General features: G+C 37.7%; 1 protein-coding gene across 4 annotated transcripts in view; it reads right to left on the reverse strand.

The window, feature by feature from the left end:
- Window positions 1-8,047, reverse strand: part of LOC121373527 (echinoderm microtubule-associated protein-like 2) — a 93,754-nt gene extending 85,707 nt beyond the window's left edge. For 3 of the 4 annotated variants that reach the window (XM_041500203.1, XM_041500204.1, XM_041500200.1), the window contains exon 1: window positions 6,240-6,478. The gene's annotated coding sequence lies outside the window, so the exon portion shown is untranslated. Of the gene's footprint in view, window positions 1-6,239; window positions 6,479-7,944 lie in introns of those variants that run through there. The other variant, XM_041500202.1, reaches the window with a different exon arrangement.
- Window positions 8,048-24,648: the final 16,601 nt, after the last annotated feature.

A 24,648-nucleotide genomic window follows, 5' to 3' on the forward strand; every position in this document is an offset into this window, starting at 1 on the left:
TTCGTGCGTCGGTTATGCAAATTTATTTCGCATAACCGATTTACCGTTCGTGCAAAACTTTCTGAATAAAATGTCCTAGAGTCACCGGTTTTCGATCGCTTAAGCGAAATATATGAATAAAATATAAATAAAAAATTATAAGTATTTAATAATTTTTCTCTCGGAACAAAGCAGTGACTTCCGTGTTCGTTTTCGTTCTTGTGGTGACATCAGTGTTCGCACATTCTCGCACTATTGCAATTACAAATGTGAACGATCAGAAACGCGTGTCGATCGAAAACGTGTGACCGTACGATACATCGCGGGTACAAACAACTTGACTGGTTTCCGACGTGTTATTATAATTAAATGTTACGGAAATGGCAGATACCAGTCTAGCTAGAATACTTATATTGTGAAGTGTAAGATATTCTCATTGGTTGTTGGATGTCACCGAAGGGAATTCCTTCAAAATGCGGCCAATCAGAAATTGCGATACTTCCATTAATAAACGTTAATCGGTAAACTTCGGCTGATTACGGGAAATTGTCAAATATCACACATGGCGATGAAAAATTTGACTGTATAAGTTTGACGTGTATACTATAAAGGTATATTATTACAGTTCATTTTTACTTCAACATGACAATGGTGTTCTTTATTAAAATTATTTTAAAGTTCTTTTTCATTTTTTAAAAAAACCGGTTATGCAAATCAAAATAGGTTATGCAATTTTTTTTGGCATAACCGATTTTCCGGTTATGCAAATTTTTAATTTGTGCAGGCCTGCATTGAGTCGTGAAAACTCGCTCTGGGTTGGAGCCAGTAAAGGATTGCGAATCCACTACCTACCAGCCTTATGTCAGATGGCTTAACGACGGCACCGCCGAGGCCGATTGATTTTCTATTATAACCGACTATTGTAACACCACTACGCTACATGCATAACAATACATATTATGTAGGTTGGTCATCACCAGAACTTCTCCCCCACTAAAAAGAAATTTCTTTCCTAATTCGGTTACTAATTAAATGGTGAATCATGTACCACAACCTATTAACAGTAAACAGACAGATGTATGGCCTCAGATCACAGTTATCTTCCCATTTGGTTGTCCGGAAATATGTCAGCGCAAGTAGTCTGCTATTAGACTACGTTGACAGGAAAGAAAGAAATGTTTTATTTAACGACGCACTCAACACATTTTATTCACGGTTATATGGCGTCAGACATATGGTTAAGGACCACACAGATTTTGAGAGGAAACCCGCTGTCGCCACTACATGGGCTACTCTTCCGATTAGCAGCAAGGGATCTTTTATTTGCGCTTCCCACAGGCAGGATAGCACAAACCATGGCTTTTGTTGAAACAGTTATGGATCACTGGTCGATGCAAGTGGTTTACACCTACCCATTGAACCTTGCGGAGCACTCACTCAGGGTTTGGAGTCGGTATCTGGATTAAAAATCCCATGCCTCGACTGGGATCCGAACCCAGTACCTACCAGCCTGTAGACCGATGGCCTAACCACTACGCCACCGAGGCCGGTACTATGACAGGGGAGAGCATGTAGTTCGTTAACATGTGTGACTTGTTGACATTGACATGGGCAAAACAGTGGGAAAACAGTGGGGAAAATTCGGGCAGTTTTTATCTGGGTAAAGTTTCGGGCAAATCAACCCCTCCAGCCCCCCTAAATCAAAGAGTCCCCATACGCCCATGGACATTGAAGACTGTTTTGTGGCAATTCTGGCAGTGCTTTTGGTGTAAAATGGGTGTACTCCAGCCGGGATTAGTGGGTGTGTTTGTTTCAAACTCTGGACAACATGGGGTTGTCCTTTCCATAGTATGCTGCCCTTTCCATAGTATGCTGCCCTCAGGTGCATTAAAAAATCCATGGGCCTGCTGATGTTAATAAAAATGCTATAGCCACTAACGCTATATAGAAATATAAATAATTGTGGTCTGTGGCCGTATCAGTTATGCTTGAGAGGGGAAATAACCCAGTGGCGACTACTATGACAGAATCTTTACTACTCTGTTCCTCTCTCGAACTCAGGCCCGTAGCCATTGGGGGTCGGGGGATCGGTCGACCCCCCCCCCCCCCCCCCGTACCGGTGGCGTTTTTTTTTTTTTTTCAATATGCCCCCGGACCCTCCTAAGCAACTCGTGCCTCACCATAAGCCTAAACGTCCCCCACCCCCATCCCCCACTCCCCTCAAAATCCTGGCTACGGGCCTGGAAATTCAACGTGCCCCGAAAAATCTATACTTAAAGGGACATTCTCGAGTTTGCTGCATTGTAAGATGTTTCCGACTAATAAAATATTTCTACGATTAAACTTACATATTAAATATATTTTCTTGTTTAGATTGTCAGTGTCTGTATATTCAGTCTGTTTCTGGTCGTCTTAATATTTGTAAAAAGCCCAAACTGGATTTTGTCTTCAAATTATTTCGTACGTACGAAAAAAATAGTTTTTAGGAAATAAAATGAAATTTAACCTAGTACAAATATTAGAACGATCAGAAACACATTTAATATACAGCCACTAATATTTTATGCAGAACAATATATTTGATATGTAATTACAATCGTTAAAAAGTCTCTGTTAGTCGATAACATCTTAAAAACTGCAGCAAACTCAGGAATGTCTCTTTAAAGAGTAGACTAGAGCTCGTCTCCATAACCGTTACTTCTCAGAGGTACGTGCGTTTTTTCAAAGTATGACGGAAACCCCCCCCCCCCCAAAAAAACATTCCGAAGTAATAGAAGGAAATGTTTTACTTAACGACGCACTCAACACATTTTATTTACGGTTACATGGCGTCGGATATATGGTTAAGGACCAAACAGATGTTGAGAGAGGAAACCCGATGTCGCCACTTCATGGGCTACTCTTTCCGATTAGCAGCAAGGGAGCTTTTATATGCACCATCCCACAGACAGGGTAGTGCATACCACGGTCTTTGATATTCCAGTCGTGGTGGACTGGCTGGAACGAGAAATAGTTCAATGGGGCCTACCGACGGGGATCGATCCCAGACTGACCGCGCATCGAGTGAGTGAGTGCTTTACCACTTGGCTACATCCTGCTCCCAAAATAATAAAAACAGCAGTATGACAAGAAACATTTCTGATGTACGAAAATGGATAACCTTAAAGGCATACTGTCACAGATTTAAGGACCTTATTTCTCTAAAAATTAATAATAAATCAATATTACATTATTTTTTACAGACCAAATCTAGCTAGTGCATCACTTTAACTACACCATGATGGAGTGAAATCCATGTCAACCCTCTCAGCAATTTTAGTTTTTGAATTATGGACCATTGCCATAATTCAATTATTTTTTACAAAATATCATTAATAAGTGGAGTATGGTGGTTACGTAGATGGTTGAATAAAATACATTTAGGGACAAATATATATATATATATATATATAATAAAAATTATATATATATATATATTATTTTTAAAGTAATACTTTGTTAGGCCATGTAATAGGTCAGTGGTCTGTGACAATATGCCTTTAACAGTAAAATCTTAGCAATGTCTGATTTCAATTAACAACAACAACAACAAAAAACCTCACAAAACAAGCCCACAAAAAAAACCCACGCAAAGACGCCAATATTGATGAAAAATATGCCGTAGTGTTTGAATACTGGGGTCGGTCCCTTTAAAAATAGCACGTCGGACAGGTCTAAAAATCTATCTACATAAATTGACGTTAACGTCATCAGTGGGAGAGTCGATACCTGTCCCGGGTCGTTTGTTGTCCAGCAACTGTATTGATTAGAGAGAGAAAAAAAGTTGCAGAACAATTTTCGATATTTGACACTGGAGCTGTCTCGCCACGATATATTAATCAATGATATTAAATTAGTGTCGTTTAATCAAAACCGGCACAGACTCGCGACTACAGAGTGAAAAACGTTAACGATTATTGATAAATGCGAGAAACACATTGTTAAGCTTGTTTTTATTATTTATGACACCACGATAGTACCTTGATTAATTAATCATCGGCTGTTGTCAAATATTTGTTATGTTTGACGCAATCTTAGAAACCCTCCCTACCCCCCCCCCCCCCCCCCCCCCCCCCAAAAAAAAAACACCCTTTGATAATTAATTTTTTCCATTAGCAGAAAGGTTACTTTTGTATGCATTTTTGCCTCACAGGCAGGACATCACATACCACGGCCTTTGATATACTAGTCATGGGGCACAGGGTTTGATGACGTCGATCAATTATGCAACCCATTTCTGCCCCCCCCCCCCCACCTCCCAACACACTCCCCCACATACACACACCATCCCGTTAAATATAATTACACAGTATATGTACTCACCCCCACCCCTCACCCCACCCGCTAAGGTTAATGTAAAACTGTTTAAAATTGGTAGCGGCAGAGTGGGATTTAAACCTTAGGGGGCCCGGGACACTTCAGGTTCGGGGGCCCCTCAACATAGAAATTAAATTACATGACAAATTAAAAAATAAGAACTAATTTTATAATTATTACTTTTTTATAAAGGAAGTCCTTAGTCGGGGGGGGGGGGGGGGGGCTCTGGTGGGGAGGGGGGGCGTGGCAATTGCCCCCCCCCCCCTTTGCCACCTTATAAATCCGGCACTGGGTAGTGGCGGAGAGATGATGTAAAGAAAGAAAGTTGAAGTTTGTTTTGTTTAACGACACCACTGGAGCACATTGATTAATTAAGTATCGGCTATTGGATGTCAAACATTTGATAATTCATACATATTGTCTTAGAGGTAAATTGTTACAATTTTGTTCCCATTACTTTTCATTCATTTCAACTTATATTCGTGCTCATAATCCAATTAAGGTTCAAGCGCTCTGTCCTGGGCACACACCTCAGCTATCGTGGCTGTCTGTCCAGGACAGTGGGCTAGTTGTTATTTGCTAGTTGCTAGTTGCTAGTTGTTAGTTGTTAGTTGCTAGTTGCTAGTTGTTAGTTGCTAGTTGTTAGTTGTTAGTTGCTAGTTGCTAGTTGCTAGTTGCTAGTTGTTAGTTGCTAGTTGCTAGTTGCTAGTTGTTAGTTGCTAGTTGCTAGTTGTTAGTTGTTAGTTGCTAGTTGTTAGTTGCTAGTTGTTAGTTGCTAGTTGCTAGTTGTTAGTTGCTAGTTGCTAGTTGTTAGTTGTTAGTTGTTAGTTGCTAGTTGTTAGTTGTTAGTGAGAACGAAGAGGGCGTAGTCGTCTTACACCTACACTCATCGAGTCGTTAAAACTCGCTCTGGGTGCGAGCCGGTACCGGGCCGCGAACCCAGTACCTACTAGCCTTATGTCCGATAGCTTCTTATTCTTAACCACGACACCACCGATGCCGGTTTTACCATTAGCACCAAGGGATCTGTTATATGCAGCTTCCCACAGACAGGACAGTACATACCATGGTCATTGATATATACCAGTCGTGGGGCTCTGTTTGGGACAGAAAAATTGGACAATTGGAGAATGGGTCCACCGTGGGGTTTAGATCCTATGACCCAGTGACCTCGGAGGGTGATCTAGACCGTGGCGAGCAAAGTTTATAGGGTGTCAAAAGTTGAAAATTTAACTGTATTGTCGATTTTCACGATTTTCATGTTCGTTGTCAGTCGGAAAACCCGATAGGCTGACATTATTTAATTCAATACAATTTGGTTCACCAATGTGACCCATAATATATTTCCATAAATTATAAATGTTACAGGAAAACCATACGTACCAAAAAAAAAAAAAAAAAAAAATAATAAAAAAAAAAAAAAAAAAAAAAAAATATAAATTAAAAATTAAAAATCATAATGGCTATTCCTATTATTATTAATAGTATTATTCATGCAAACTGAGCTAAATGCATTACTTGATTGTTTATTTTATTTTATATATATTCTGAGAATTCATGAAACTTTATATGCCAAACATTTACAGAGAGCTACATGGAACCACATGGAATCAAAAATGTAGGCCTAAAGACAAAACCTCGTCTAACACAAATCATCCTCGACAGTACACGTCTGTATCGGTATAAGGAAAATTCGAGCTTATCTACCGGTTAAATCGCCTGTCTATAGAACTATGTGATAAAATACATTTGAAAAGAATCACTGCATTAAGAGTGTAATGGCTGCTTGTACTTCAATCTCAATCGAACTCGAAATCTCAATCAAAATGGAAAATCTGGAGAGGTGGTTCAATACGGAGAAGAAGAAGAAGAAACTGCATAATGCGTAACAAGGTAGCACTTACCCATTATAAACTTGAACATCAAAACGGTGAAAACATAAAGAAGACTGATGTTAGTATTCCAGTAAACCACGGAACACAGTCCAGAAAGCGACACGTTACTTCGTAAAGGTAACCGCAATTGTTATGACGTCATAAAGGTGTGATCTTTGACGTCGTGTTGCTATGTAATGGTAATTCCAACCGGTCTCGGTGGCGCAGTGGTTAAGCCACCGGACTACAGGCTGGTAGGTACAGGGTTCGTAGCCCGGTACCGGCTCCAACCCAGAGCGAGTTCTTAAGAGCTCAATGGGTAGGTGTAAGGCCACTACACCCTCTTCTCTCTCACTAACCACTAACCATCTAACTAATCCGCTGTCCTAGACAAACAGCCCAGATAGCTGAGGCGTGTGCCCAGGACATCGTGCTTGAACCTTAATTGAATATAAGCACGAAAATAAGTTGAAATGAAATGGTAATACCCCACCTATTTAATAACGTCACGCGTACTGTGACCTTTCACCTCGGTTATTTAAATAGCCTTTAATTGCCTATGTGATACAGCACGTAATAGAAATCATTTGATAGAACATGTTGTTTTTCTTACGGCCTGCATTTAACGACAATAATTATATGCTTATTCCAAATTCAGTAGGATAGATTTCAATAGCACATTTCACTGAAAACAACACTGATACTATATATTTGCTAGAATGCATGGACAGCATACACTGACGTAACCAGGATTTTATATTGGGGGATGGGGAGGGAGGCAACCCTTCGATTTTTTAATAGCAGGTGTTATTGGATGATTTTATAAAATCAGGGCCGTAGCTAGGATTTTTTGTTTGCGGGGCAAAATGGTTAAGAAGAGAATTTTCTTTAAATTTCTATAATTTTTTCGGGGGGGGGGGGGGGGGGGCAACTGCCCACTTGTCCCCCCTCCCCGCTAGTACGGCCCTGAAAATGTAATCGTTTTTTTTTTTTTTTAATTTGATTGGAGGGGGGAGCATGGACCCGTGGACAATCCCTTGGCTACGCCGCTGGCAGCGAAACGGGGGGGGGGGGGGCATGTCTCCCCCACCTCATTTCCCTACTACTGTGATCAGATGGATGGAAATGCTATATTTTAACACCTGATATTAAACATTTTCGCGGGGAACCTTCCGGTCTTATTAGGTTTGATCCCTAAAAAACATCACTATTTCATTCATCCCTGATAATCGAACTAACAGTTCCCCCCCCCCCCCCCCCCCCCAACACACACACACTTTTAAATACATTACGCTGACCCTGGAATGAATGATAATAATTGTTCGAATTATTCGTCGACCTTAGTGCCCGAAGTAGACCTATTACATACCCACTGTTTTATTTTGTTCTGAAAACATAAACATTTACAAATATTGGTTCAAACTGAATTGTTAATGTTTCTAAAATGAACTATTTTTTTAAAACTTGATACCTATTTTCAAATTATACTAATCAGCAGTATTTACTTTTACATTAAAACTTCAGCAGATACGTCTTTTACAACCCCCCCCCCCCCCCACACACACACACAAACAGGACCACACATACCACGACAGTTTATACACCAGCTAGGCGTGGCGTAGCATACTGGTTTAATGAGAAATGGGAAATCCATTAAGACGAAAGCGATAAAAGAAATTATTAAAATGTCTGACCAAAAATTAAATAGGATGAAAACGAAAACACAAAAACTCACCTGCCGTAACGCTGCGTTTCTCCGTTATAGCTGTAAACATTCCGATACATTTTATTTAAACTCCGATGTTCTCCTTTGTTTGATCACTTATATCAACTACTAATTTTTTTTGCGGATTTATCGCTGCGTGGTAATAGTGGTAGACTTGGCCATGTCATTTACAACGTGTAAAATACATCAATGTATGTCGCAGTTAAGTGTCGTTGCAGACATTTATTCGCAGGGACTCGCCGAGTGAATTTGACAGGCCCGTAGGAATTATATCTGGAGTAGGTGAGGGGCACAATGTCTAGTAGGTAAGGCTTAAAGGAGAGAGGGGGGCACAATCTATAGGAAGGGGGGCACAATCTCTAGTAAGCCTTAAAGGGGGCACAGTCTCAAGTACGCCTTAAAGGGGGAGGCACAATCTCTAGTAAGTCGTAAAGGGGCACAATCTCTAGTAACCCATAAAGGGGGAGGCACAATCTCTAGTAAGTCGTAAAGGGGCACAATCTCTAGTAAGCCTTAAATGGTGCACACTCTCTAGTAAGCCATAGGGGTGGGTCGAGTTTTGATTTCGACCCCCGACTCTGTAAATGCGCCGGTAATTGTCACAGATCAATAAATAAATAAAAAAAATATATATTTAAAAAAATCGAAAATGTTTTGCATCTTTAATGATATTTAATTACGAAAGTATAAAACAGAACGAGAAACAAAATTGTTTCCTCCAAATCGTGCGCAAGTCTAGCGGGACTTAAGCGTAATTAATTCTTGAACAATGTCGGCAATATTTTCTCAAAGTTGTCTATTTACAATCACCGGGTCGACACGGATATGGTTTGCTGTGAAGCAAGCAGTTGCACTTTACCGATCAATGTGTGGCGGGATATTATAGATTTTACAACACCAAATCAAATACCATAGGCGACGATGTTAACAAATGTGGCTAAAAATACTATGTGCACCATTTCAACAAAATTATAAGTGTGCTTGTTTTGTTTAACGACACCACTAGAGCACATTGATTTATTAATCATCAGCTATTGGATGTCAAACATTTGGTAAAAGAAAGAAATGTTTTATTCAACACATTTTAATTACGGTTATATGTCGTCAGACATATGGTTAAGGACCACACAGATATCGAGAGAGGAAACCCGCTGTCGCCACTTCATGGGCTAGCAGCAAGCAAGCAGCAAGGGATCTTTTATATGCACCATCCCACAGACAGGATAGCACATACCACGGCCATTGATATACAAGTCGTGATGCACTGGCTGTGACGAGAAATAGCCCAATGGGCCCTCCGACGGGGATCGATCCCAGACTGACCGCGCATCGAACGAGCGCTGTACCACTGAGCTACGTCCCGCCCCAACATTTAATAATACTGACACTTAGTCATCAGTGTGTTTGTTTTGTTTAATGACACCACTAGAGCACATTGATTTATTAATCATCGGCTATTGGATGTCAAACATTTGGTAATACTGACACTTAGTCATCAGAGAAAACCCCGTTACATTTTTCTTAATGCAGCGAGGGATCTGTTATATGCACTTTCCAACAGACAGGATAGCACATACCCCGGCCTTTGACCAGTTGTAGTGCACTGTTTGGAATGAGAAAAATCCAATCAGTTGAATGGACCCACCAAGATGGTTCGATCCTGTGACGCAAGCACCCCAGGCGAGCACTCAACCGACTGAGCTAAATCCCGCCCCTCAACCAAAATATGAATTGGATAACTCCCTCCCCCAAGGTATTAACTGGAAATTTTACAGCACACCTAATTTCACATAAAATTGTAACAGCTCGAGTGTCGTCTAGCCCTCCCCGACTACATATAAACAAGGGAGGGCTAGAGGACACTCGAGCTACAAATTATAGCGGGCTACTTGTACCCCATTCAGCGGGCTACAGGTACCCCATACATTCAAGACCAAGGTTACCTGACACAGCGACACTCATGAAATAAAATTGCAACCTGAGCCATTACAAACCAAACTCTGTCACAATTAAAATTTATTATCAATTGCAGGGCTGCTTAGTTAGGTGCAATTCGAACTGTGACCCGGTCTGATGCTATTTGTTCTACTGCTACCTACAGATAGACTAGAATAGAGATAAGTTCAACAAGTACGTAAAACAAAAAAATAGTTTTTATGCCCCCCCCCCCCCCCCCCCAACATTTTATGATGTTAAGACCACACACACACCTCTGATTCAATAATATTACATTTTAAGTATGGCAGTGTATTCTACTTTGACAACCAATCATTAATTCTAATAATCTTTTTTTTATTTTATTTTTTTTTAAAAGTGGAATGAAATTGTAACAAAGCTTAGTCTGTCATGCGAATCATGTTCATTAACTAAGCAATATTATTAATATTATTAATAATAATAATGATAATAATAATAATAATAATACTAATATAATTTTTTTGAAAACGTCAGATTTTAAATACTAAAGGAGGTGTTAAAGTTTATTTTGTTTAACGACACCACTAGAGCACATTGATTAATTAATCATCGGCTATTGGATGCCAAACATTAGGTCATTCTCACACAAAATCATCAGTGGAAACCCGCAAGGGATCTTTTATATGCATTTTCCCACAGACAAGAAAGCTCATACCACGGCCTTTGACTTAGACTTTCATTATTTACAGTTTATGAATTGTTTTTTCAAACCCTGTCATCTTGATGTTGTTATATTATATAATATGTATATTTGTATTCCTCAAATGCCATCGAATCATGGCCCCGAGTGTAATACAGTTCTGTTCTGTTCTGTTCGGTGAACTGGTTGGAACGATCCACAAAGGTGGTTCGATCCTACGACGCAAGCACCTCAGGCGAGGACTCAACCGACTACACGAGGTGTAGTCAAAACGAGTGTAGCACAGCGACTTGTCCTTTCCTTCTTTATGACCTAGTTCATGATATTGTACGTGTATAGTTTGTACATAGTCCTAGCCCGAGTACGCTACCGTTCGAGAGCTACAGGAACATAGGACCCGACGATTATGATGGCAGAGAGCGATCACAACCGTCCAGTTGACCGTCTAGCTCTTAAACAGCAGAGTACCAGTCTAGACTAGTTCTATAGTTATCTCCGAGGGCAGAGAGCGATCATAACCGTCCAAATGTATGTCTAGCTCTCGAACAGCAGAGTAGCAGTCTAGACTAGTTCTATAGTTATCTCTGAGGGCAGAGATAGCGACCATAACCGTCCAAATGTATGTCTAGTTCTCGAACGGCAGAGTACCGGTCTAGCTATACAGTTATCTCTGAGGGCAGATAGAGAGCGATCATATCTGTCCAAATGTATGTTTAGATCTCGAACAGCAGAGTACCAGTCTAGACTAGTTCTATAGTTATCTCTGAGGGCAGAGAGAGAGAGAGAGAGAGAGAGAGAGAGAGAGAGAGAGAGAGAGAGAGAGAGAGAGAGAGAGAGAGAGAGAGAGAGAGAGAGAGAATAACCGTCCAAATGTCCGTCTAGTTCTCGAACGGCAGAGTACCAGTCTAGACTAGTTCTATAGTTATCTCTGAGGGCAGAGAGAGAGAGAGAGAGAGAGAGAGAGAGAGAGAGAGAGAGAGAGAGAGAGAGAGAGAGAGAGAGAGAGAGAGAGAGAGAGAGAGAGAGAGAGAGAGAGCGATAATAACCGTCCAAATGTCCGTCTAGTTCTCGAACGGCAGAGTACCAGTCTAGACTAGTTCTATAGTTATCTCTGAGGGGAGAGAGAGAGAGAGAGAGAGAGAGAGAGAGAGAGAGAGAGAGAGAGAGAGAGAGCGATAATAACCGTCCAAATGTCCGTCTAGTTCTCGAACGGCAGAGTACCAGTCTAGACTAGTTCTATAGTTATCTCCGAGGGGAGAGAGAGAGAGAGAGAGAGAGAGAGAGAGAGAGAGAGAGAGAGAGAGAGAGAGAGAGAGAGAGAGAGAGAGAGAGAGAGAATAACCGTCCAAATGTCCGTCTAGTTCTCGAACGGCAGAGTACCAGTCTAGACTAGTTCTATAGTTATCTCTGAGGGCAGAGAGAGAGAGAGAGAGAGAGAGAGAGAGAGAGAGAGAGAGAGAGAGAGAGAGAGAGAGAGAGAGAGAGCGATAATAACCGTCCAAATGTCCGTCTAGTTCTCGAACGGCAGAGTACCAGTCTAGACTAGTCCTTGCATATTTGACATCCATATCTTATAATTCAGATGTTGCACTCGTCTTAAATTAAGGGCGGGACGTCGCCCAGTGGTAAAGCGTTCGCTTGATGTGTAGTCGGTCTAGGATCGATCTCCATTGGGCTATGTCTCGTTCCAGCCAGTGCTCCACAACTGTTTTATCAAAGGCCGTCGTATGTGTTATCCTATCTGTGGGATGGTGCATATAAAAGATCCCTTGCTGCTAATCGAAAAGAGTAACCCATGAAGTGGCGACATCGGGTTTCCTCTCTCAATATCTGTGTGATCCTTAACCATATGTCCGACGCCATATAACTGTAAATAAAATGTGTTGAGTGCGTCGTTAAATAAAACATTTCTTTCTTTCTATAGATGAGCTAACTACAATCCATCTCCAGTGAAGCAGTCGGACCACATCTTCTTCTTCGTCATCAAACAGCACGTCACAGACGCTGGACACGTGATCAATCGCGGAGGGTACTATTTTTCTTAACGCAGGCGTTAGAGGTAGGCGTTTTCGTGGTCTATACAATGGTATTGTACTATGCAAACGTTTTCCAAAAGAGCTGACCAAAACATCAGAAATGCTTGACTTTGTATTATTTTCAAATAGTCCTCAGACAGTACAAATAAGGTCTTGAAACGATTTGTACCCTTCAGTATTATTACGGTAAAAAAAGGTTTGTTTTGTTTAACGACACCACTAGAGCACATTGATTTATTAATCATCGGCTATTGAATGTCAAACATATGGTGATTTTGACACAGTCACAGCAAGGAAACCTGCTACATTTTTCCACTAGTAGCAAGGGATCTTTTATATGCACCACCCCACAGACAGGATAGCACATACCACGGCCTTTGATGTCAGTCATATACCGCGAACGACTGATTGGAATAAATAGTCATGTACATGTAAGTAAACGGTCAACATAGCTTCCTAATTCAAAATATAATTAGGAATGCTAAATTAGCAAGGCTTTTGGACTGGTGTGCCTATTCAACGATACATAATGCACATTATTGCTTAATATCAACAAATATAATCGTATAGTTAATTAATAAAATGGTTAAATGTGACGGCTATTATATATAACGGGTGCAGCCATTTTGTACCATCCCAGTGAAAACGCCCTCTGGCGAGCTGGTAGTTATGTAATACCTAACGTGTCACGTCAGGAATTATTCTTCGAACTGAAGAAATAAAACATACCTGGATTTTTGCGGATGCATCGCAATGTTCTTTAATAATATCTATCCCAGTAACACAGCAACGCGTACATGTTTTTTATTATTAAATACAAAATAAACCACCATTGTCAAAGTGTTAAAATAACTGTATTATATTTTGTATATAAATTAACGCACGTACTGAAATAATAGACGGAGTGTTTTCTTGCTTAATTGGTCTTTTCTTTCCGTGGCCTGTACCTGTGGTTCTTGATTGGCAGGTGTATATTTAGACGGTATAAAAGACGTACCTGTTTTATTAAGATCACAGGGTATTGTGTAATAACCTCAAATCGTAATGGACTTTACCAGCTTTATTACTGTAAGTAATTCTGTAAAACCCTTGATTAAGTAGACTTTCCTATCTAAAATCACAAAACTGACCAATTACGTAGAAAAGAAAATTATCACTTGGGTATCGGGAGTGGTCGTTTTTGCTCGAACGTATCCTACCAATACATGTAGGCCTAATAATAAACACTTTTTCTTTGGATTTTTTAAAAGAAAAAAAATACTATAACTCCATTTCGTTATATTGATGCAAATTGAAATATATTTAGTTAAATAGTTTATTATACTATCAAGTCATTTATGTTCTTTTACAAGTCAGGTTGATGAAAGCAAAGCACCGTGTCGTAACTTACAGCAACAAAACATTTCTTCAGAGGTAGCATGACTATTTTATTAAAATGATGGTGGCTAGTGAGGTGAAATGAAAATGTTATAAAGTATTAAAAACAAGCTGAAAACAACCAGTGCCTTAAAAAGATTAAAACACAATACACATTTTGTAATAAAATACATACGTCTGCACACACAACTATCATGATGTTTGGTTACAGTGAACGTATAAACAGTGGGTTACAATTTACAGATTGTTATGAGAATGTGTACATAAAAAACTTGATAAACAGTTCTTTTGAGAAGTTAGGATATAATACTGTACGAAAATAAAGAAAAAGAAAGAACAAACAAAAGAGAAGAAAAGAAGAAAAATACATTTAGTTCCTTATAAAAATACAGATAATGATATATATGATAAATGGTTCCATTGACAAATTCAGAATAGTGTTATGATAATTCAGAAACACAAACAGTATTATAAATATTTCCTTGCAGAGAAATGGACCATGAAGGTGCACAAACAGAAAACTATTTTTAAAAAATCCCACCCCTCCCCCCAATAACAACAATTAATAACAGATAAATGTTCAAATAAGAAGTCAACATTCATATGATTGGTTAATGCACCAAAGTCATGTTTTATAGAGAGTACATGTAAATACAGATGAAATAAAATAATATTTGATGTCTTTAAAAGACACATAAATTCTGAATCATGAGAGTGTGGAATTAATCCAAAAAAAACAAAACAAAAAACAACATTAATAGTGAATTTAAAAAATGTGCTGATTGTATATACAAATACAGGTAAAATATATAACAGTATCACTGAAAACAGTTAAAACTGGAGTAATGGGAATTCAGGTGATGACATACTGAACTTGTAATGAATCCACCAATGATTGTGGAAGTATACAAATAAAACAAAAGAGAATGTGCCAAAGTCACTTGGGATGTATGGTCCAGCACAGGATCTTCTCGGCAGTGGCTTATCTTCCTTTATTTCCTATATAGATTCATGGAATCATCAATTATTTTGCCAAATGCCCATTTGACACTGCACTGTCCAGATATGGAGAATGGTTTTGTGGTTCAGACTTGTAAAGATAAGGAATTAGACTGAAATGTTTAATGATGTTACACACCCATGCCCATGAAGTGGCGACAGCGGGTTTCCTCTCTCAATATCTGTGTGGTCCTTAACCATATGTTTGACACCATATAACCATAAATGAAATGTGATGAGTGCGTCGTTAAATCAGGGTTTCTAGATTATGGTAGCCCCACTCCCATGGCTAGTGATATTCTGTGTTGGGCTAGTAAATAACTACTATAACTAGCCCGACGGCTAGTGGAAAAAACCCCCATGTCAAATGCTGCATTTACATATTTTGTAAACATGAATATCCTGCCCCCTCTTTCCACACCAATCTAAGGATTTTTAAGCTCAATCTTCCTCTTTAGGTGACATACAGTGTATCTGATTATTACTATTAGTAAAATTGTATTTATTTAAAGTTGGGCTAGTGAATTTTTAACCATAGCTAGTACATTTTTAAAATCACAGATCCCATGGCTAGTGGATTTTTATACAATTATAGAAGCCCTGGTTCTTTCTTCCTTTTTCTTTCTGTTTTGCCATGATATTAAAGTCTCAAAATATTAACCGGCCTCGGTGGCGCAGTGGTTAAGCCATCGGACTACAGGCTGGTAGGTACAGGGTACGCAGCCCTGTACCGGCTCCAACCCAGAGCGAGTTCTTAAGGGCTCAATGGGTAGGTGTATGGCCACTACACCCTCTTCTCTCTCACTAACCACTAGCAAACTAACAACTAACCTACTGTCCTGGACAGGCAGCCCAGATAGCTGAGATGTGTGCCCAGGACAGCGTGCTTGAACCTTAATTGGCTATAAGCACGAAAATAAGTTGAAATCAATCAATCAATCAAAATATTATGAAAGTCTTAAACCTAGACTTTAAAAGTTTTATGGACCCACTGGTTTATCTCTCGTTCTAGCCAGTGCACCATAATTGGTATATCAAAGGCCATGGTATGTGCTATCCTGTCTATGGTATGGTGCCTATACATGTACACGTAAAAGATCCCTTGCTACTAATGGAAAATGGTAGCAGGTTTCTTCTCTAGGATTGTTAAGTGGGGTTAAATAAAACAAAGTTTAACAAGATTCTAACAGAGTATGAGACTTTAACAGTTTCAGATGCATGTACGGGTGTGTGTGTGTGTTTGTGGGTGTGTGTGTGTGTGTGTGTGTGTGTGGGTGTGTGTTTGTTTGTGTGTGTGTGTGTGTGTGTCTGGGATCACACACACACACACCCCACCCCCCCCCCCCCCCCCCCCGCTGTGGGGGAGCATGATTAAATTTTGGTTGCCACGATTTTGACTCCCTGGCAAAAATTCCTGCAAACATACGTGTTTGATCATGGCAATGCCATACAAATTGTGCGTGTGACATCAATACAGATTTAAAGTTAAAGTTATTAACTTATAAAGTTAAAGTTAGTTTTGTTTAAGTACATCACTAGAGCACATTGATTTATTAATCATTGGCTATTGGATGTCAAACATTTGGTAATTTTGATGAACAGAGATTTAAGTTTGGATTCAAAAGGTTTTATAAGAATGAGTCCTGGTCAGTGTTTCTGCCAAAAAGAAACTTTTGGGTATGGCGCTATGGAATTGAATACAACCACAGTCAACGGGTGTGGGGGGGGGGGGGGGGGGGGGTTGGGGGGGGGGGGGGGGGGAGTTTGGGACCTAGCCCAGAAAGAAAATGGATTATGTTTAGGGTTAGGGTTAAGAAAATCATACAGTAATGATGAGAATCATTAATTTTGTCAAAATTAAATGTTAACTTAAAAAAAATTAATTTTGGGTAATGGTGCCATACCCGTTTTACCCTCTGGCAGAAACCCTGCTGGTACAATTTAAAACCCTGAATAGGACCATACATGAAAAAAACTAAGAGAAAAAGAAGAGAGAAAATAAACAGAAAGGAATGTTTATCAACACCTCAGCACTGAACATAAATATGATCAAATGTTAAATATAAACATAAATATGATCACATGTTAAATCTGAACATACATGTAAATATGATCACATGTTAAATCTGAACATAAATATGATCACATGTTAAATCTGAACATAAATATGATCACATGTTAAATATAAACGGATCATATATATGGAAAATAAATAGGGTCACATAATGAAGTAGATGTAAACAGCACGAAATATGATAACATGAAATTTTAACATTCCATTAAGATATGAAATATGGTTAGAACTACCTGGTTCATAAAATAATAATAATAATAATAATAATAATAATAATAATAATAAACAATAATAATAATAATAATATAATCATAATTAATAATAATAATAATAATAACAATAAATAATAACAATATATAATGAAATACTGTAAATCATAAAATATTAGCGATCTTACAATATAGCGAATTCCAAATAATTGACATATATTAGTGACATACGACTTTATAGTGAGAAATATACCCCCCCCCCCAAAAAAAAAAAAAAAAAAAAAAAAAAAAAAATAATAAATAAAATAAATAATAATAATAACAATAATAATAATAATAATAATAATAATAATCATAATCATAATCATAATCATAATAATCATAATCATAATCATAATCATAATAATCATAATCATAATCATAATCATAATAATAATAATCATAATCATAATAATAATAATAACAAGCAAAACAAAAGAACTGAAGTTATAGGATCAGATAAAATTTACTTTAAATCAATTTTGACATTATACAGCTGACACATAACTTAAATGTAGTAAAATATTGCATTGATGCGAATGCTAAAATTGTTTGCTATCCTTGTGGATATATATCAAATGCTGTTCTGTACATTAATTGTTGAAAACCAAATCTAGCTATTACATAACCTTAACTGAACCATAATGGAGTGAACCCTCTTGGCAATTTTAGTTTTTGAATTATGGACCATTGCCATAATTCAATTATGTTTTTTTTTTTTACAAAATATCATTAATAAATGGAGTATGGTGGTTATGAAGATGGTTGAATAAAGTACATTTATGGACAAATCAAATTTTTTTTGTTCAGGTAATACTTTGTTAGACCATTAAATAGGTCAGTGGTCTGTGACAATGCATGTATACATGTAATAGGAGAAATATTTAAAATCATGAAATAAAAGCTAAAGTTTTGTTTAACATTGATTTATTAATCATCGGCGGTTGTATGTCAAACATATGGTCATTTTGACACAGATCATAGAAAGGAAACCCGCTACATTTGTTCATTAGTATCAAGGGATCTTTTATAAGCACCATCCAAACAGACAGGATAGCACATACCACGGCCTTTGATATACCAGTTGTGGTTCACTAGCTAGAACGATAAATAGCCCAGTGGGAACACTGACAAGGATCGATCCTAGACTGACCACGTATCAGGTGTGTGCTTTACCACTGGGCTACGTCCCACCCCTGTCATGAAATATTATTGTCTTGTATGGCCTCGCTAAATTTTCTACAATTTTACGCTCGCTAACATTTCCTGATTTACAGTAAATAAATATCACTTATGCAGAACTACAATATGCCAACACATACAGGGTGTGTGAATACAGGACAGAATTAACATACAAACATACACAATAAGATATACGGTATATGAAACACCTGAATGATGTAAAACCTGAAGTGGGCCAAATGTTTAAAACACAAATAGGACCGCATGAATACAACTCTGACATAACATGTTTCATATAACTCTGACATAACATGTTTCATATAACTCTGACGTAACATGTTTCATATAACTCTGACATAACATATTTCATACATGTATATTAAAGCGAAACTGTCCTAAGTTTGCAGCCATTGTAAGATGTTTACCGGCCTCGGTGGTGCAGTGCTTAAGCCATCGGACTACAGGCTGGTAGGTTACAGGGTTCACATCCCGGTACTGGCTCCAACTCAGAGCGAGTTCTTAAGGGCTCAATGGGTAGGTGTAAGGCCACTACACCCTCTTCTCTCTCTCACTAACCACTAACCAACTAACAACTAACCCACTGTCCTGGACAGACAGCCCAGATAGCTGAGGTGTGTGTGCCCAGGACAGCGTGCTTGCACCTTAAATGGATATAAGCACGAAAATAAGTTGAAATATAAAGTAAGATGTTTGCGATAACAAATCCTTGTTGGTGACTACTATTTCATACTAAATACATTTTCTTGTTTAGAATACCAGTGTCTGTATATCGAATGTGTTTGTGGTCGTATACTAATGTTTGTAGCACTCAGATTTTACTTTAATTCGTGATATATATTTTTTTGTACGTACGAAGTTATTGGAAGGTCAAATCCAGTCAAGCATTAGGGTGGGATGTAGCCCAGTGGTAAAGCACTCGCTTGATGTGTGGTCAGTTTGGGATCGATTTCCGTCGGTGGGCCCATAGGGCTAATTTTCATTCCAGCCAGCGCACCATGACTGGTATATCAAAGGCTGTGGTATGTGCTATCCTGGTTGTATGATGGTGCATATAAAAGATTCATTGCTACTATAATGGAAAATTGTAGTGGGTTTCCTCTCTATGACTGTGTCAAAATGACCATACATGTATATTTGACATCCAATAGCCGATGATTAATAAAAAATCAATGTGCTCTAGTGGTGTCGTTAAACACACCCCCCCCCCCCCCCCCCCCCCCCCCCCAAAAAAAAAAAAACAACACAAAAACTATAAGCATTAATTATAGGACAGCAACAAACACCTTGTAAATATAGACACTGATATTTTAAATAAGAAAATATATTTCATATTTGTATGTTATGTCATCGTAAAGGTTTATTGGTCGGAAACATTTTACAATGGTTATAAACTCAGGACTGTCCCTTTAAACATTTTACAATGATTGTAAATTCAGGACTGTCCCTTTAACCAAAGTTGGTTAATATGTATAGTAATAAACATGTGTGACATATCAACAGACTGATGAATATAAAATTTATGTAGGATATAATGTATGAAAAACATGTAAACATAGGGCTGCAACATATGAAAACGGATGCCTACATGATAAATCTAGAATTGTTAGCATAATTATATAATAAATTATGGCATGCTGCTGGCACATCAACATATATTATATGTTTTGTAAATGCATGCTGCCAACCACATACACTTAAACAGTGGTCTTATGTCTAGCATAAAACCGATGTATTACGCATTGTAGTATATTACAGGTGTGTTATATTGCCAATATATTAATCAAGTTACGTATTATATACAACGGGTGAGCATATGTATATGACTATGAATTTATAAATTTGTCACAAATTTGGCTCATATATATAGTCAAAGACATACCATATATCTTCGCCTATAAGTCGAGTGTCTAATTTCAAGCCCTGAAAATGTAATTTTTTATTGGCCCCTTTACAAGTCGATCCATGAAAAAACATTGAAGTATTGAAGTATTTCTTATTTTCAGCACACGAGAACCATAACTTCGCTCATATGTACGATATCTGAACAAAAGAAAATTATTTTACAAAGTTTGGTTTTCCCCGTTTTGTACATCGCAATATACGTTAATTAGTCTGTAATCTGGTGGTGTTCCTGTCAAAATTAAAACATGAGTCAATTAAAGGCATATAATCTAGTAATGTTACAGTCTAAATAATGGAGATCCAAACAATATGTCTGGTGATCGATGTTACTGACAAACTACAATGATATAAAAAACACAGTCTTGTAGTGTTACCGTCTGAATAACTGATATCAAAGGCATGGTTTAGTGGTGCTGCTGTCAGAATTATGAGATCAAAGACACAGTCTGGTAGTGTTACCGTCTGAATAACTGATATATCAAAGGCATGGTTTGGCTGTGTTACTGTCAGAATACATGAGATCAAAGGTGTACATGTAGTCTGAATACTGTCAGGATAATGGAGTTCAAAGACATATGCCTGGTGTTTTAGTTACTGTCAGACATAGTCTGGTAGTTTTACACCGTCAAAATACATGAGATCAAAGATATATATGGTATAGTCTGAATCCTGTCAGGATAATGGAGATCAAAGACATATGCCTGGTGATGTTAATAGCTTACTGTCAAAATACAAGAGATCAAAGATATATAGTACAGTGGGTTTACTGTCGGAATAATAGAAATCAAAGACACATGTCTGGTGATGTTACTGTCACAATAACAGAAATCAAAGATACATGTCTGGTGATGTTACTGTCCGAATAACAGAAATCAGAGATACATGTCTGGTGATGTTACTGTCCGAATAACAGAAATCAGAGATACATGTCTGGTGATGTTACTGTCCGAATAACAGAAATCAAAGACACATGTCTGGTGATGTTACTGTCACAATAACAGAAATCAAAGACACATGTCTGGTGATGTTACTGTCACAATAACAGAAATCAAAGACACATATCTGGTGACGTTACTGTTGGAATAACAGAAATCAAAGACTCATGTCTGGTGATGTTACCGTCACAATAACAGAAATCAGAGACACATGCCTGGTGATGTTACTGTCGGAATAAATTACACAAAGGAACATATATAACTATAACGAAATTAAGTAACATGTAAAAGCTAGTAAAAGAAACAATTGAAATAAAATAAAACAACTAAATTTGTTTTTAAATAAAAAATAAAAAAATAAAAATACAATTAAAATATTATACATGTATAAATATTTTTAAAACCCCCCCAAAACTTGCAAAATGACAGAACTGGCAATCACAAATAGAAGTGATCCTACAGCCATGAACATGTCGAATTATAATTAAAAACAAAACAAAAAACTAAACAACAAACAACCCTAGCTGGCAACAATAAATGAAAGTGGTCCACTTTTGAGCAAATTGCAATAAAAATAAAAAGAAAGCAACACAAGATGAAAAAAACACACCAAAAAAACACACCCAAAAACCCCAACACCTGCTAGCACTAGAAATAAATATACTGTAAAACTACTATATTTTATAACATATTAATACTGTCTGTACTACACTGTTTTTACACAATGTTAATAATATCATTATAATAAAGAAACAACATAGATAAATTATATATGTATTGAAAAAACTTTTAAAAAAACATACTTGTGTAAAAACATTCAAAAACAAAAGACAAAAACAACACAACAAAACTTTAAATAAATAATACAAAATTCAAAGAATCACATATTGTTCAGGCCGGTGGGGATTGGTGAACTGTAAAAAAGAGGAAATCTAGAAGGGTCCTGAAAATTCTTGAAATCCTAGGTTAAAATCAGTGCCATCTGATACATTTTGGAGAAAAGGACGATTAAAATGTGAGGAAACACAACATTCCATGAGAGGAAAACAGCTGATCCGAGGAGAATTCCCACCCCTGACTGTTCTTTTATCCCCATAACAGAAGAAAAACAACAACAAAACTTTAAACAAATAAAAGAAAATTCAAAGAATTACATAGCTCTATGGTGTGCTTTTATCCCAGAATAGGTGTTTTTAAACAGAGATGAAGTGTGCAGCCAAAATATGGCAGTAAATGTTAAACCACGAGTATTTATGCTCCTGAATTTCTCTAGTTATTTAGCTCTGACTATAATATAAACTGTATTGTAAACTGATGGTGAGTATGTTCTGTATTATGATTGGTTAATTACATTCTTTTTCCAGGATCAAATGAAAATAACACCAGGAAAGCTAATGATGTCATTAGAAAGTGACGTCATTAGCAATTGGAACAGGCCAAATTGACAGTTCAAGGGTCTACAGTTAGATTGTAGCCCGGTATTTTTTTCAAGAAATGCAAAATACATGTATACAGTTAGTTCCGTAGAAAAACAATTCAGTTTACAATGGACATAATCATATGGAGTTTTTATATTTGTGGGTGTTATTGTCTATTTGATGCCCGTAAATGTTTCATTTTTCACCTCAGTCTAATGCCTTCGGTCAAAAATGACATTTGTTGGATCAAATAGGCAATAACAACCGCAAATCTAAAAACTCCATATGGTTATCTCCTAATTGTTTCAAGTATCCATGCAGACACCCCTATTGATGTCACATAATTTTATTAAATACTGTGACAAATCCAAAATTCGCTCGGACAATAAACGAAAGCCGAAATGAGCGATTAAAATGGACACAGGGGATATAAATTGGACAACAAATGAAGACATGATTTTTAAAAACATTTTGAAGAGGAATAATATTCATCCATGTTTCAGTCGTATACAAGGGGTGGGACATAGCTCAGAGGTAAAGCGCTCGCTTGATGCGCAGTCGGTTTTGGATCGATCCCCGTTGGTGGGCCCATTGGGTCATTCCTGCCAGTACACCATGACTGGTATATCAAAGGCCGTGGTATGTGATATCCTGTCTGTGGGATGGTGCATATAAAAGATCCCTTGCTACTAATGAAAAAAAGTAGCAGTTTTCCTCTCTATGACTGTCAGAATGACCATATGTTTGACATCCAATAGTTGATGGTTAATAAATCAATGTGCTCTAGTGGTGTTGTTAAAGAAAAAAAAGAAAACCTATAAAAAAAACCCACCTTTAAACCAAATATCAAATAGTATTCACACCAGTGATGTCAGAAGGCTGTCACTACCAATAAAGGGGAGACAACTTCCCTCAATCATTACCAATAAATATATATGAAAAGTTGTTGGAAACATGTTACAAGAAATGATTTATTAATGACGCACTCAAGACATTTGTATTGACAGTTACATGGCATCAGACATGCTTAAAGACCACAGATAATGGGAGAAGAAACCATAAGCCATCACACCATGCATCATCCAACAGACAGGATAGCACGTACCATGTATGATGGCTTTTGCTAATCCAGTAGTGTGGCTGGAAAATAACCCAATAGATGTACTGACAGGATTTATCCAAGAAAAATGTTACCAAAAAACAAAGAAGATAAAGCACATTGATTTCATTAATCATCGGCTGCTGGATGTCAAACATTTGGTAATTTTGACATAGTCTTAGAGAGGAAATCTGCTACATTGTTCCATTAGTAGCAAGGGATTCTCTATACATGTATGCACTATCCCACAGACAGGATAGCACCTACCACAACCTTTCATATATCGGGCGTGGAAAGATGTTACAATAACAGCAAACTCAACATAGTCTCTTCAACAACTCCATCATCATGGCTGTCTGGGACTGTTCTTTGGATGAGTTATACATAGGCAGCTAACTTTAGGCAGAAATCTAAAAAACAGTGCTAAAACTGTCAACCTTTTTGTCTTTTATCCCTGATTATCATACACAATTTGCAAGTGTTCAAAACTTTATTTACACACAGCAATATGGGTTAATATATACCCTTAGGGTTCTGCCAAGTATTCGGTGGTGGATATAGGCCTTAGCACCACTTTAAATTTCTGACCACGACATCATTCGAAGAAACGACCTTAGCACTAAGTTCACCTTAAGTGCATTAAGTAGTTATGCAGGTAAGGTGATCTTAGAGCTAAGATCACTTCGTAAAACGGTGCCCTGTACATCAATCTCTGAAGCGATCTTAGTGCTAAGATCATGTTAAGTGCACAAAGTAGTAATTCCCTTATCGTGATCTTAATGCTAAGATCACCTTAGGTGCATAA

This window comes from Gigantopelta aegis, chromosome 5 (genome assembly GCF_016097555.1).
Source record: "Gigantopelta aegis isolate Gae_Host chromosome 5, Gae_host_genome, whole genome shotgun sequence".
NCBI lineage: Eukaryota > Metazoa > Mollusca > Gastropoda > Neomphalida > Peltospiridae > Gigantopelta > Gigantopelta aegis.